This window comes from Panonychus citri, unplaced genomic scaffold, assembly GCF_014898815.1.
Source record: "Panonychus citri isolate SS breed McGregor unplaced genomic scaffold, ASM1489881v1 Contig00077, whole genome shotgun sequence".
NCBI lineage: Eukaryota > Metazoa > Arthropoda > Arachnida > Trombidiformes > Tetranychidae > Panonychus > Panonychus citri.
The window spans coordinates 383,601-400,999 of record NW_026515482.1 but is presented as its reverse complement, the minus strand read 5'-3'; the positions used below and the strand labels follow the sequence as shown (position 1 = coordinate 400,999).

At 29.1% G+C, this 17,399-nt stretch overlaps 1 protein-coding gene across 1 annotated transcript in view; it reads left to right on the top strand.

The window, feature by feature from the left end:
* LOC128386920 (protein nubbin-like) overlaps positions 1–17,399 on the top strand; it is a 76,375-nt gene that overhangs the window by 23,021 nt on the left and 35,955 nt on the right. The window contains exon 3 of the mRNA XM_053346034.1: positions 3,795–3,900. The gene's annotated coding sequence lies outside the window, so the exon portion shown is untranslated. The remainder of the gene's footprint in view (positions 1–3,794; positions 3,901–17,399) is intronic.

Genomic DNA, 17,399 nt, shown 5'->3' with positions numbered 1-17,399 from the left:
ACCTACAGATTGATCCATGATTTTCAGGGTGAATGAAATAAAAAACAACAACAATACTAGTTGAATGGAGCCAAAAATAAACAAATAATATGTTTTATTACATTAAAAGTTGTATTATTATATTCATACGAGTCTACAAACAATGTTGACCTTTAACTGCACCCAAAGTGACCGTAAAAACTGTTTTATTTTTTTCAAAAAGCCATTGGTCACTTTTAGATATATATAAATGTGATGAAAAACATACAAGCTACTGGACATTCAAGTCAAAATGTCCCAAGTGACCCTTCAGGTACATTTACTGATATAATATGATGATGTAGGGAAAGTGAAAGTTATCGGGTGAAAATGTTAACGGTAAATAGATAAAAAAAACTAATAGTGATAATAATGATAATGATGATGGTGATGAAAAATTGAGATTGGTGAGAGAGAGAGAGAGTATTTTATATATATGAATGGATATTCTGGTCAATTGGTCAGTTATCCAATTATCATTGTGATTCCAAGTGAGTTTTTCAATAATAAGCAAAAATCATGATAATATGAAGACTCATTTTCACTTGAGAGTCTCAACAAGTATTTCACCATTAACTTAACATACTTTTGATTATCTTTCCCTCTATTATCATTTCAATGTGTTCTGAATATCATCATGAATTAAATGATCATGAAAATGAAAGTAAACCGAAAGCAAAGAAAAATAAAACAATTCATCTAATGTTATTCCAACTACTGTAACTCATGAAGTAAACAATAAGTTCTTATTGAAAATTTAATTGTCCCTTGAGTTAATTATTTAACTAAGGGTAAAGGGGAAACATGATTGTCATGATTAATGATAATTAAATTGAATTAGCATGAAGTATAAACCAGAGAGGAAAAAAAGTTCTGATAAGAATCTGAATCATCCCTTGTGTTAAACAAACGGGAAACAATTGAAACTAAATCAAAGGCAAGAGAGAGAGAGAGAAACAAATACGAAATCAAGATTAACGATTAACATTTATCACTACCACTTTGGTAATCAACTAAATTAATGTTCTTACTGTTAGTTAATTTAAATTGCTTTTCTCCAAGTTTAACTAATAGAAAAAAAAATGCAACTAAATTGTTGATTCAAATTGTTGATGATGATCATCATAATAATGAGTATCCACATTAAGGTAATTATTTATTATACACCAAGAAAAACCAGAATCATCCCCATTATATTGATGATGAAGATAAGAGGATGATAACTGCCCCTGCCTTTATCATGCTCATCATCTTGTTGATGATAATATCTACCTGTGATTGATAATAATTAAAGCTACCTGATTAAATTGTTTATGTAATAATTTATGTTTTCCCAATAAGTTTAATGTGTATATGTGAGTGTGTTTGGTTTAAGCCAATTTGGTCAATCATTGATTTTAATCTTCATCTTCTGGATCCATTGGATTAACTTTGAAAATTATTATTATGGAAATAAATCAAAATTTAATAAATTATTAAATTGGTAATAATAATAAACTATAATAATAATAAATTGGCTAACAAGTTGAAAGGATATAAAAATATCAGCAGCAGCAGCAGCAATACAATAGCATTAATCATGATCCTAATTAATCAGAATTTTTTTCCTTTCAGTTTTCACCAAATTCAGAAGCTCCTTAACTGAATTGCAATCAATTTTATTGAACAATTTTCATCTTTATCATCATTTTCATCTTCTTCTCTTCTCTGTATCCTCATCATCAGATGACTAATTTGTATTGCAATTTAGGATTGGGTTTTAATCATCTTTTGTATTTACTGATGAAGGTTAAGAAACCAATTCATTGATTATGATGATGATCATGAACAAGAATCAACTTAAAATAATAATATTTTACTTGTTTCTCTCTCTCTCTCTCTCTCTCTCTCTCATGTTTTCATCATTTATCATCATCATCACCTTAATTTTTTCACCTTGATTGTAATGATGTTGATTGAAACAATCAACATGAACCTTTTAATTTTTGTGAATCTGTAAAAGTTAATTACCTTTGCTCATCGGTGCCATGTCAATGTATTAGATTGAACAAAAAAAACTAATTGTTCAATTTCTAATCAACTATCATGGGTTATATTGATTAGAAGAAAAGGAAAAAAAATTAACTTTCCTTTTAATTGTTAACTTATTAATTGCTGATTTAAAGACTTCCGGATAGAGAGAATTATTTTTAATTGTTTAGATTAAAGTCTAAATTGTGATAGAAGAAGCAAAAAGGAATTAACCTTTTGTCTTATCTTCATCTCTCTCTCTCTCTCTCTCTCTCTCTCTCTCTCTCTATCATCCTCATCTTTTTATCATCACCATCCTACTTGATAATGTATTTATCATGATGACTTATGATTACTCATTGATTGTTGATTGATGTTAACTTCACAGGTTTAATCATTTTTAATTGTTAACATTATAATTATAATATAGTTATTATTGATTGATGTTGAAAATTGTTCAAGATTATGAAAGGATGATCATGATGAGGATACAGAGTGAGAGAGATGATAATTAGGGAGGTATTCATCTCTCTCCCTCTGTTGTGCCAATTAAATGGTTTGCAATTTATTTAAACCATTAAAATGATTATGATGGTAATGATGTTGATAGAAGTTGATTGTTGTTAAAAGGCTTGAAGTGATAAAGGTAAGAAACTCAGGTAAATATTACATTAGAAAGATAATGATAAGATAATCATGATAATCATTATGATGATAAGTAAATTTTACTTGATTATCATTTAGTGTTAAAATGTTACAGGTAAAAAACAACTACAGTGAGTTGAAAAAAAAAAACGTGAATTAAAAACTAAATGATGTAAACTTATCAATTGTTCATGATTATGATGATAACTGATGAAGATGATATTAGATGTCAATCAATTGTTACCATTTAATTCATTTATTTATTGCAATTTGTGAGTGTTGATCATGAAATGTAACATTGATGGTCATCTAAGATCAATAAGATTATTCATCATCATCATCATCATCTATTGTCTATTGGAATTTCAATAAAGATGAAAGAAGAGGGAAAATCTCCTTCTATGGATGCGAATGGTCAAAATTAAGTGAACTGGTCAAGGAAGAAAAAAATTCTCTTGAAAATAAAGAGAATGGGAAAACTGGACAAATGAAGATGACGATGATGATGATGATAAGATTGTCATCAATTGATGATGGAAATGTAAACATGTTGGAAAACTTTTTCTCCCCTTCAATATAAGATGTTGATTCATGTTGAAAATGTAGTTTTTTTTTACTGTAAAGCAAATGGCAAATTCACTATGTTGACCAGTAGTAGTGTCCAGTTATTTACTCACTCCTATTTCCATCCTCATCTTCATCTTCCTCCCACCTTATCTTTTTTTTCACTAACAAATATACATTGAGTTCAATCAAATTCCGGATTTGAAGACAAAGCAAAAAAAGAATCCATTGCAAATCTAATGGAATAAAATGTTTTCCATTGATTCCTTCAGAGTATTCGGATGATGATGATGATGATGAATATGAGACAACATGAGATAATGATGATGGAAAGAGAAGCAAATTTATTTCTGGTCAGTTATCATCCTCATCATCATCAACTGAATCCATTGAAAGATTATTCAAGAAGTTGAAACAAATTGGTTGAAAGAACATTAGATTTTTCTCTCGCATTCATTTTCTTTTTTTTCTCTTCTTTTATCATTCTAAGTATTCTCATCATCATCTTTTTCCTCATCTTCTAATCATCTTCTCTCTCTTTCTCTTTCTTTCCTTAGATTCTGTATTATATATTTGATTTGGATTCAGTGATCGGTTCAATGGTTTACCAAGGGACACATTCATAGGACACAATTTAATTCAGTTGAATTGATTCAATTCATGGTAACTATAAACACTCACCTTTTTAAATTTTTATTCAATCAAATGGTAAAATTTTGAAAAACTATCAACTATTTGATTACCTTTATCATGATGAAGATGAAAATATCAATTGAATGTTATTTAATGTCACTTTGGATCATTTGACTTTTATGTAATTCAGAATGTGTCTTGATTGTTGCAATTTAATTGCCTCAAATTTGCAATCAAACTGACAATCAAATTGTCATTGGAATTACAATAATAACAGTAAAAAAATGTTCACAATCAATTGCAAAATGATGAACCTGAAATCTTAATGTAATGTTAGTCTTTGGGTAGATTTTTTTTCTGCATCCTCATCATCTTAATTGTGATTATTTCTCCAGATTAATTATTCTGAACACGATTTTCTTTTGGTACATTTATGTTTCTCTCTCTCTCAATTCTATATATTAGATCTAAATGATTATCATGATTAACATTTAACTGAATAAATTTCACTTTCATCATCATCATCATCAGCATCTATTTTCTTTGTTAATTTTATGTTCATTACGAGTGAGGAACAGTTTTCTCTCCCATGATTTCATGATTCAGAACTGAATAATAGTAATAATATTATTGAAAGTTGTGGTCTTTCAAATTCTGATAAATCATCAAGTAAAGTTTTGCCATTTGATAGAAACCAAAGAAAACGATTGATAAAGTTATCAGTTAGATTGATTAAGGAAGAAGAGGAAGATGATGAAGATGATGATGGTGATAATGATTCTTTAAAGGTTTTCACCAGGTATCTGTTTAATATCAAGCCCCCTGAAAAGTTACAGGGGCGATGATGATGATGATATAATCTTGTAGCGTCAAACACAATCGGGTGTTAATCATCATCACCAAAAGTGATTAACTAATCAATGGTATAACAAGTCAAAAGTAATTTCAATCAATATAAATAATAATTGCAAATGTTTTTTAACACACACCAAACATCAAGAGAGATTAATCTTCATCTTCAATCATCATCATCATCATCAGGTAGCTGAATATACATGTTTACCTGAGTGTCAGTTGGCAGACACCAATAGATAATGAATATAAATCCACTGAAAGTAATCAAGGTGTAGGTTAACAAAATTTTCACGGTTACATCAAAAACGAGAGAGAGAGAGAGAGAGATGAAGTTGAATTGGTAAGCCACTTGATTCATCATAATGATAATAAGTAATTAGTCCTTTTGATTTTGGATTATGATTTAACAGAAAATTACATGATCTGTAGCCTCATCATCATCATTATTATCATGATGAGCCCTCTTAAGGATGATAGGGATGAAAATGATTAAGATGAAGCAGTGTTAAGGTGTTCAAATGAATGACCTTAATTTGTATCATTTTGAGTTTCCTCTCTAACTTTGTTACCTTGACTTTTTTTTACATTAACTTTTACCTGTTGTTGTTAATAGTAACCGGCTAATTCAGGTAATCTATCATATAATATAACATAATGATAATATAATAATGATAATGTTAAATAATGGTAAGAAAAGGTCAGCGTAACTATGAACAAGTTGCGGTTTTTGGGATGAAGATGGAGATGAAGATGATGATTATGTTTACAGGAATTTACAGGTAACTAAGAAAAGCTACTGTTCTGCTTCATCTCATTCCAATCAAGGAGAAGAAGAAAAATTTAAACTAATCAACTAACCGAATAGAAGATGAGATTTAGTTGATTAGTTAGTTAATTTCTCATCTTCTTCTTTGAGATGTTAATCAATTCGATGATGATAATGATAATAATAAGGTTTTCATTTAAAAAAATTCAGTAGCCATGGGATGATGAGTTAAGTTGGAGAGAGAGAGAGAGAAATTGTTTCTTCATCTTTATCATCATCTGATGTTATGATTAATTACTTGGTAATCGGTGTGAGTTGGGGGCAAGTGATGATGAAGATAAAGTGATGAAGATGAGAGGGAGAGATAATTGAGAAATAATCAAAGGAAAAAATTAGAATCAACAAGAATTTACAATTTTTTCTCTCTCTCTCCCTTTTAAAAAGGATGAGAGAGAGAGAGAGAGAGAGAGAGAGAAACTGAGGGAGAACAATTTTCAATTGAGTCTCCATGAGTTGAGATAATTTTCATTAGTTAATTAACTTACATCTTAATAGATGGCATGATGATGATGATGATGAAATCACTTTCTGATTATCATGATGAAAAATTCAATCACAATTAGAATTACCTGTTTTTCTGATGATTAACATGCTCTCCCATTCACAATTATTCATTCATCACCTGAAAATTACAATTGAGAATTGAAATTATCATTTGGTTATCCTCATCTTCCTTAGGAAAGGTTATCGTTCCCACTTTTCATGATAATAATGAACTTTTTTCCCTCTACTTTCATTGTAACAATTAAATGGGCTGATTATGATTCTATGTTCATCTAAATTGTTACAATTAAAGTGAAAGCTAAAGATTAATTCACACAAAACAAATGACAAAGTGCCATTTCTCAAGCCAAGGTAACTTAACAATTGATGCTGGAGTGTAAATAATCATAATTAATTAAAATTCAACATGATGATGTCCTTGATGATAATCAAAGTCTCAATTAGCATAATTTATTAATTAGCAGGAATTAAATACAATTAAAGATGAAGAAGAAAATGAAAATAGAGAAAAAAAAGTTTTCAAAACTTTTACTAACAATTAGATTAATTAATCATTCACTGATTATCTTATTCCATTGAACCTTTTAATTGTTGATAATTAAAACAATTTAAGTTACTTTTTCATTTTCTTTCAGTTGAAAACTAATTAACATCATGATGATTGCACTAGTTTTGCAAATTGTTAAAATTTACAAATCAACAGAATCAACAAGAGTTTCTTGTTAATCAATTAATTGCATTAAAATTTTTTGTTGATTTTTGTTGTTTTTTTTACCTAAGAAAAAGTAACACTTAATTTAATTGCAATTTCAATCACAATCATGATTGTTAATCTAATGTTATCATAAATTATCATATTCATTTGCAAACGATTACAATTAACATCACCACCATCAGAAATATAGTTAATTTGTATTGAAAGTTAATTCAGTTTTTAACTTGTAAACATAAAACAAGGTCAAACAAATTAATTACAATCAAGAAGCAAACAAAAAATAATTATAATCATAATAATGTTATTAATGATTAGCAATAATAATAATAATTAATTGCAACCTCTCATTAGCTTAATATGAAAAGAAAGGTAATTTAAACACTGTTGCTACTGATCCAAATAATTAAAATTCACTTCAACGATCCTTGATTAATTTACTGATTAATGCATATACCAAACCATCAGAATCCATTTATAATCAGTAAATCAGAATCAGAATCATAATAAAGTGAACAAATTTTCAGGTAACAAGATGAAGATGAAGATGATGAGAAACCTGTAAATAACAAGGTTAAGGAAGCTCATGATGTTCAGGATGATGAAGTGAGAGAGAGATGAAAATTTCCGGATTGATGAAATTCATCATCTAGAAATAGCGGTTTTCCAATTGATTGCTAATTGTTGATCATTATTATTATTTTAATTTGGGCAATTAACTGATTACCCTTTTACAAATTATTATTTATATTTACCTTATTTATTTATCATCATGTTTTGTCCGCCGGGGACAAAATTAGCAGTGGGATTGTCTCTTAGGTGGATCCCTTTTTATTTTAAAGTTCAGATCTTTACCTGAATAATGATAATATTTATTGTTGCCTTCTAATTAGCTGTATCTTAATTGTGTCTAATTGTTATGGACAATGATTATCTTTTATATCTGATTATCTGTTGATACAAGTACTGGTTATTGGTAATGATTATGATTATGAAGATATCGATTCATTTATTATAAAGTTAATTTGATCAAATTAAATAATTAAGATGTGAATTGAGTTGAATGCATTAACAAATCAACATGCTCATGTTTCCGTCTTGTATTATTTACCTGATGAGAAATGATCATAACTATCAGACTGATAATCATCATGAAATTGATGAGCTTTTTGTTTTTGTTTTTATCTCTCTCTCTCTCTCTCTCTCTCTCTCTCTCTCTTCCTATTTGAAACATTATATTTAATTTTTTACGCTATTTGATTCAATGTATTTAATGTGTTTCAATTTTCTTGGTGATTTTTGTTTGTTTTTTTCTTGTTTGTAGTTACTTTTTTACTTCTTATTTGAACCTTTACTTGCTGAGATTTCAGGATAAACCTCATGATGATTGAGAGAAGGAGTTATTGAAATTAAGAAAGAGAGAGAGAGAGAAATGAATGAAGAAGCTGAATTATTATGATGATGAAAAAAGAAAGAAAAAACCGAAAGATAAATAAGATTATCAATAGTGTAACTTTGTTATGAATACTATTGATGGGGAGAGAAGGTAAAACTTACCTGGCAAGGCAATTAATAGTATAAAGAGATGACCAAAAGAAGAAGAAAAAAAGAAAGAGAAATTACTTATTTTTATATTCATAATGTTAATGAGTGTTGAATGAATTTTTTACCTGTTGCAGGGGTGAAGAAGAGAAGAAGATAAATTGAAATTGAGATATGAAAGAGGAAAAGAAAGACAACTCAGGTATGAGAGAGAATGAGAGGAAAAGAGATGAGGAGGGAGGAAAGATGAATATCTTTTAATACGTAATTTATGTTCCAAGTTAAATCCATGCAACTTTCTTCATCTTCTCTCTCTCTCTCTCTCTCTCTCTCTCTCTCTCTCTCTCTCTCTCTCTCTCTCTCTCTCTCTACCTGATACACCAAATACGAAAGATGAAGATGAAGAAAGTTGTTTCTATTTCTCTTTCTTTTTGCTAAATTATCGGATCAAAATTAATCACATTTCTCTCTCTTTTCTTCAGTGAAATCTTTCCACCCAGGGTCATTTGATAAATAAATGAACCTAACCAATAATGATGAAGTTAATCAGAATCAGCAAAAAAAACTTCATCATCAGAACCTGAATTGCAAAGGAAAACTTCATTTAAAACTTTTTCAGCTTAAAATCAAACATTTTATCATGTTAATCATTACGTTTTTTTATATATTTTTATATATAATGTTGTTAGTTTGTTGCTTTTTGCATTTTATTGCATAATTAATTACCAGTCACTCTCTCTCTCTCTCTCTCTCACTAATTTTGATTATCATAATTATCATTATCATTTACCAGTTTGATTCATATGATTTTAATGCTGAGGGGGATACGCTATCAGTGAAAGTGAGTGTGTGAGTATCTCTCTCACACACACTTCCCCCCTGAGGGTTGAATAATATCAGAATTTTATGAGAAAAAAAAATTGTGATCATAAATCGTAAACTAACTCGATCATCATTGGAATCAATCAGAATAAGATGAAGATGGCGAAGAAAAATTAAGAATAAAGCAATTACCTGATATCTTTGATTCTCTTTCTCTCTTGGATATCATCATAATCATCATCATTATCAACATCATCGATTATAATATTGTTGCCTGTTGTAGACATTTTTTTTTCATCTTCGAAAGGTCCAGTCAGAACTTACGATCAACTTTTTCTTAAATCGATATATCATCATCACTCTCTCTCTCTCTCTCTCTCTCTCTCTCTCTCTCTCTCTCTCTCTCTCTCTAAGCACCATCATCATCCTCATCATCTCTCCATCGATAATATTTTTTTACTCATTCAGCTTCATTATTTTTCATTCACCATCATCATCATAATAGATCATCATAGTTGATACATGATCTTGATACACAAATAGTGTTTCATTTTCCTGCTATCATATCAACACACACACAAAGTAATTGTTTGTGATTGAAGCATAAAATTTATCGAGGCCACTTTTTGGGTTATTTGTTTACTAGTGATGATGATGATGATGATCAGCATCATAAGGACGATAATCCAAAAGGCGAGAGTAATGATGAAGGATATTTGGATTATCTGTTGATAATCAATTACCTACCTGAGTAAAAAAAATGAATTGTATTTTCATGTTGATCAGTGGATAATTATTACAATCAGAATATGTTATTAACTGATTTTCATGATAAACAAGAAAATAAACAATATTATTTCATCATGATCCTTTCAGTAAACAACAACAATGCCATATGATATACTGGATTATCATCATCATTTATCTTAGGGAAAAGGGATTATCAAAGTTTAATCCGAAAATCAATATAATAAATGATGTAAAACAATATTATCATTTGTTATTTTGTTTAATCTATTACAAGTTTAGATTGAGAAAAGATCACGAAACTTAAATTGAAATTGAAATTGCAAATTGTTATTTAATAGATGAAAAGTTATTAAACTTTTCACCAAATATTATCACTTTCAAATGGTCAGTTTATTGATATACAAACAATCAACAGTTATTGACCATCAATGTTACTCTCCTCATCTTCAAATGATGATGATGTTGTTGTTGTTGTTTTTGTCACGATATGATGATGATAATAATAGCAACAGCGCCTCTTAGCACCTTAAATAAATGATTGATGAAGTTACACCTTGAAGTAAACTGACCAATGGATAAGTATCAATAATAGAAGGAGAAAATATCATTGACCAAGACTCTATTATTATCACTGTTATTACACATACAGTAAACATATGATTACTTTTCAATGATTATGATTACATCAATTATCAATGATGATAATGAGTTGATTTACATTTACAATGACCAGTGTCCAGAATATTGATGATTAATAACTATTGGTTGGTAATGATCTAATTTGACAAAACAAAAAGTCTCAGAAATTTAGATTATCATTGATTCATTTATATATATGTGTGTGTCCATTGTTATCCAGATTATAATGATTCTGATTATGATTATGATATGGAATCGATATCAAAGACTTATGAGAAAAAATTATTAAGATCATTTATTAAACGGTCAATAATATAATAGCCTCATGGTAATAATGATAATGTGCTAATATATTATTATTATTATTAATATGGAGCCAATTGTTAATTAATCGGTCTCTCTCTCTCTCTCGCTCTCTTACTCACTTTTGTATTGAGATTTTGTTTCTCCCTCACGAGTATCCATGAAAATGATCATCATTTATATGGAAAATCTTATGTGTGATAACAATAATAATATCATAATGGCTGAAGTGAAAAGAAAGAAAGAGAGAGAGAGAGAGAGAGAGAGAGAGAGAGAGAAATGAGGGAAAAGGGTGAAACTGACCAGTGGCTAGTAATGAAGAGGAATATGGAATATAATATTATTAATATGAGAGGGGGGAATATGAAAGGAAAGAAAGAGATAAGAATAAGAATGAGTGATAATATTGATGATAATGGTAATACACACGTTGAATATACTACGATGGTCAATATATAATATTACAAGAAGATGCAAAAGAAAAATGAAGATGAGGATGAAAAGAGAGGGAGAGAAATGCTTATGGTCATCGAGAAGAAAAAAAGAAAGAGGAAACTGAAGGTAATAAATTTTACCTTAAGACTAATATTTTTTTTCTTACAATAATATTAATATCTCATATCTATTGTGAGCATTCATTCAAACTGAGTGAGAGGGTATTGATGATAAATATGATTCGATAATTTATATATTTGTATTATGAGACTCATTTTCCAGCCACTCTGAAGAGAGAAAGGGAGAGAGAGAGAGGAGAGGGAGAGATAAAAATAATGATTATAACCCAAAAATCGAGATAATTTTTTGCTCTCTTGCAGCAACAATGGACTCTACTTGACCACTATTATGTATGTATGCATATCTATGATTGTTGGTGGTGTTGTCATTTACAGGGAGGACATTGAGTAGCCATCACAATGTTAGTTTTTATTATTATTGTAATAGAAGGTTGAATTGAATGAAAATAACGGTCAATGGTCAGTGTATGCTGTTGATGGTCATCTACCCTGGGATATGATTTTCTACTTTCTTTTTTTCTCTAGTTGATTGTTCACTTTTGTTTCTTTCTCCATTATCATCATTATCATCTTCTTGTCTCTGTCTGTCTCTCCAAGGATATCACCCAAATATAATGGGTCACCATTCATATTTATTATTGTTACATATCATTATTATTATCATTTATGACGATGATCATATCATGTTGACCATTGGACTTTATATTTATTATGCATTAAGGTCACTTGTATACGATATTAGATGGACAACCTTGAGCTTTTCTCTTTCTTTCTCAAGCTTTTGTCTTGTGTCCAGTTTCTTATCTTCTCTCTCTCTCTCTCTCTCTCTCTCTCTCTCTCTCTCTCTCTCTCTCTCTCTCTCTCTCATGCTCTTTCCTCCCATCAATCAACATTTTTCATCTTCTTCCTTCCTTCCGTTTCCTTTTTCTTTTCCCTGCTATGAATGAATTTCATGGAAATTCCAAAATTTTCTCTCTCTCTCTCCCTCATGTGAATATAATTAGAATCTTAATTACCAGTTAATTAGCAACTAATTAATAAATGATTAATATTCAAAGTCAAGATTTTTATCTATTCGATACTTTTACTTTCGTTCCAACGAAAACAACGTTACAACTTTTTAACTTTTTTTCTCTTTAATTTTAGTTATCTGATTTAAGATTTAGTTTCGAAAAACTTACTTTTCTTATTTTCTTTTTGATAATCAAAAGTCTCTTACTATTTAGCCTAACAATTAACCCTCCGGGTAATTAATCAATTTAATCTTTAATCATTATAATAGTAATTTGTTTTCTCATCATTTAAACAACGTTTCAATACAATTTAGTAATAATTTAATCAATAGTGTCCAATAGTTAATTAAATTATTAAGATTTATGTTTAATTATGCATTTAAAAAGCTAAAAGATTAAAACTAAATTAACTAATTATTTTAAATAATTAGTTTAAACCTTCCAGGTTAGTGATTAATAAATGATTAAAAGTATGAAAAAAAAACAAACTAAATAAAATTAAGGTTAATTCAAGATGATAATCAACCAACAGATCACATTAATATTAATACAATTAACGATTAAAACTGAGCCAACGTTTAATCAATTGATTGTTATATGAGGCTTGCCTGAAAATCTTAATTGTTGTCATTACGATGACAAGATAATCACAATCAAATTAAAAGTCATCAATGATTAGTTAATTTGATTTGAGCAAAATGAAACTTTTACCCTTCAAAACTGTCTGATAAATTGATGAAAGATAATGACGATAATCATATTGATGATGAATCTCATTTACTCATCAATATGATGATTAAATGATGATTAGATGATGCAAGTAAAAAAAAACTGAGTAATATTAACAATCTATCAATTGATTCATTATTAATGGTCACTCTTGTTGATAGTTCTGTTGTTATCATAATCACGTTCATCTTTTCAAAAACTAAGCATATATCAACATCATCATAGTTATCATCTTGCTCATCATCATCATCTCACCATTTTGACAAAGAGTCACCTGAGAGTATAAACATGAGATGAACTGAATGTTATCGTGTATTAATATATGAGTTTTTTTGCTTCGTCTTCGCCTCAAGGAATAACTTTTACATTCTTCTTGTCTTATTACTATTTTTTTCTCCATTTCTTTGTTTACATCATCATCATCATCTCCATCTTCATCTTGCTCATCATCTAATAAACGCATGTTGCTTTTCATTACTATAATCACGATGGCAGGAAAAGGAATTGATGAAAATGAAGCTTATTCTTTAAAACTAATAAGAACTTTTTTTCTTGAGAAAATCATGAGAATCTGTTGTTCATATTGATGAAAATCCCCCTGAGGTTTGATTAGAAATTAATTTTCACCAAATAGAAGATGAAAATTTGAGCTCAATGGTCAGTCTTTGTTTTCCTCTGGTCAATTTTCAAATTTTCAAATGAGAATGATTCATTTTCCGCTTTCAAATGTAATCTTTTAGTGAGTCTCATTCAATTTACTCTTTAATTTTTACAATTTAATTTTCTAATTAAATTAATGTTCATCGTCTCTTCATTTTTTACTATAAAGCAATAAGTTAATAGCTTAATTAATTAGTTAATTAATTTCTCCCTCTTTCTCTCTCTCTCTCTCACTCACTCAAAACTAATTATACATCAAGTTAATTATGAAACAAGTTAATTATGATTTGTTTGGTTGAAAAATTTTCTTCATTTAAAAAACAAAAGAAAATTAAAAGAAACAAATAATTAATAACAAGTTATCATCTTCATTTCTTACCATCATCTCTCATCTTGCTCATCATCACTTTTTATTCATTACATAATAATAGTGATGATGATTTTTCATTGTATCTTAATCTTGAATCTTAAGATGACCAGAAGAATGACCAGAAAAAAAGAGAAAAAGAAAAATCTTCAAAGAAAAAAACTTATATATATTGTAACCTTTGACTCTCTCTCTCTCTCTCCTCTCTAATCATCTTCATCTTTGATCCTATGCAATTTACTGTTATAATACAAAAAAATTGTTCCATTGATGAAGATAATGATGAAGATGAAGATGATGATGATCGTTATTATTATAACAGTTTTTATATTTTCTTATTATATTTTTCAGCTTAAATCACTGGTTACCTCTCACTCTCTCACTGACTCTCTCTCTCTCTCTCTTTCTCTTTCTCTCTGTCTATCTCTCTTTCTTCCACCATCTCTCATCATCATCATCATCATCATTCTTGTTCCTTTGATATCAAGTTCAGAGATGTAATAGTTTCCAATATATAAATAAGGAAAAAGTTATAAATGAAAAAAGATGAAGATGAAAAAAAAGAGAGAAGAAAAAAAAATAATTTCAACTATGTGCTCTACTCCCTCTTCTTGCTGTGATAAATATCATAAGCAAAAGAAACAATTCTTATCATCATCATTATCATCATCATTGTAACTGTCTATTTCTCTGTCTCTCTTTCCACCCACTTCTCTCTCATCTCGAATATATTTATATGATATTTCTGCAAAATAGTAATAAGTGGGATCCACTTTTTTTCATACTGAAAATGCATCGAACCGTTCAAATGTCCTCTTCCCAAAGTCTCTTCATCATAAGGACATTTGAAAGCAAGAAAAATAAAATACTTGTTCCAATGTCCATTTTTATCATCCATTTTTTGTCTCTCTCTCTCTCTCTCTTCTTCACTTAGTTTCCATTATCTTTTACTTTTTCATCATCTCTCTCTTTCTCTCTCTGACTCCATCATTATCAACAATCTCACTCGGACAATGGCTACTGCAACTTTTTGCCTCTTTCTCTCATTCTTTTTTGACCAACATCCTCATTATCTTCATCATCTTCTTCCTCTCTGGATCTCTCTCTCTCTCTCTTCTTTCTTTTTTTAAGATTGGTCTTTTATGTAAGGTGAAAAATATATGAGATGGAGATGATGAGGAAGATGAAGATGAGGATAAAAGACAGAATCCATAGAAAATTACTCTTGTTTATCTAAGTTTTTTCTCTCTTTTCTTTCTTGTTTTTTTTTTCATTTCTTTTCTCTTTTTTTTACTCTCTCTCTCTTCTTATTTTCTATACTATTTCATCTTTATTCAGAATCTTCATCATCACTCCCTTCCCTGTAACAATAAGATTCACAATCATAATAAGTATCATCATAATCATCATGATAAATGAATAAATGAATCAAATTGAATAATATGAAAGCAAGAACAAAGAAAAGACATAAAAAAATCAACAACCTCGTGACTTGTATATGAATAAAATTCAATCATCATCATCATCATCATGAAGCCTTCATGGGAAATTTCAATCTCATGCTCAGTATCATTTTCACAATAGCCTTTGGTCAATAGTTTTTTTTATTCAGTGTATAGGTTAAAGTTGAAGCTTTTTTTTATTATGTATTTGTTAAAATTCAATATGAGAAATGATTTTAAAATTTTAAAATGGTTGAAAATTTGTTTATAATAGACTCAATTGCCATTGGATGAACATGATGGTGATGATGATGTTCACATCATCATTTTCATCCTCATCAATTGTTACCATAAAAATAAAATCAATACAAGAGAAAGAGAAAGTGAGAGAAAGATTGAAGATAAATACACTTACATAATGGAACCGATAAGTGTATATATTATATCACGCAGAGAGAACGAGAGTAAATTGGGATGAAGATGATGATGAGGGATGAGGATGAAAATGATGCATTTATTATGTTAAAATTTTCTCCTCTTTGGTTTCCTTTTTAAACCAATCTCAAAACGTTTTAACATTTTGAAAGCCTTTTGATACATCATCACATCATCATCATTCCGCATCCTCATCACTTCATCTCTTTCCTTCCCTATTTCTCTCTCTCTCTCTCTCTCTCTCTCTCTCTCTGAAATATTTTTTAACCAGTAAAAAATTGTCTCCTCTCTGATATTTGGCTTCACTCTTTCACTTTACTCTTCCTCTGCCTCCTCCTCCTCCATCATCATCCGCATCACTTTTTTAGATTCTTTATCCATCCCTTCACATAATCAACATCAAATTTTCATTTTAGACTATTTTTTATATTCTATCTTCCTCTTTCTATGTCTTTCCTCCTTCATCCCTTTTCCTCATCATCCAATCACTTTTCCCTATTCACATCTCATCATCATCTCATAGGCTAAATGTAGCATCATCATGGATGAAAGATGCGGATGAAAAAGGGATAAACTTTAAAATGTGGACATTTATCAAAAATCGAAGCCTATAAAATATTCTGTCTTTTTTTCATATGAATCATTTACTTTTATTGTACGAAAATTATCTTGTTCAGATTAAGAAATAAGGATAAGATGATTAAGTCAGAGAAAAAGTGACAAGTTATTATCATGAAGAGGAAAAAGAAACTTGATGATGAGGAGAAACTTTGTCTCTGGCATATTATTATTATGTTAAGATGTTTATTTGAAGATGATGAAACAATAACAAAATTGTCATTCTCATGCTCATCTTCCTGATACTTTGAGTTTCATTTTATGCCTTGAGGGCAAAATCTGAAAAATAATAAACTTATTCTGGTTTTTGTTTTTTCTTCTTCATCACCATGAGTTCATCTCAAATCTAACGGTAAAAAAACAGTTATAACTTCAATTAGATTTCATCTTTTCCCTTGTTTTCACACTTCACCTCTGATTTATTTACAGAATGAGAGAGTGAGAGACAATTGTTTCTCATACTCTTCATCACTTCATCATCATGGTAATAAACATCATCTTCCATCCGTCAGCATCTTTTTTTCTTGTGCAAAGATGATAACATAAAATGAGAAAACAAATATTCTTCTTTCTGATTTTTCTTCTTCCAAAAGTGATAATAAATAATATAAAAGTTTCTTCATGATAAAAATATTAACGAATGAAATTGCATTGAAGATGATAAGTTGGAGAGGGAGCTTTTCATTTCTCTTCTTTTGATTTGTTTTTTTCCTTCATATTCTTTGCAAAAATTTATCCACTGGTCACTTCCAATGTCCAGAGGAATCTTATCAATGATAATCATAATGAAGGGAGAA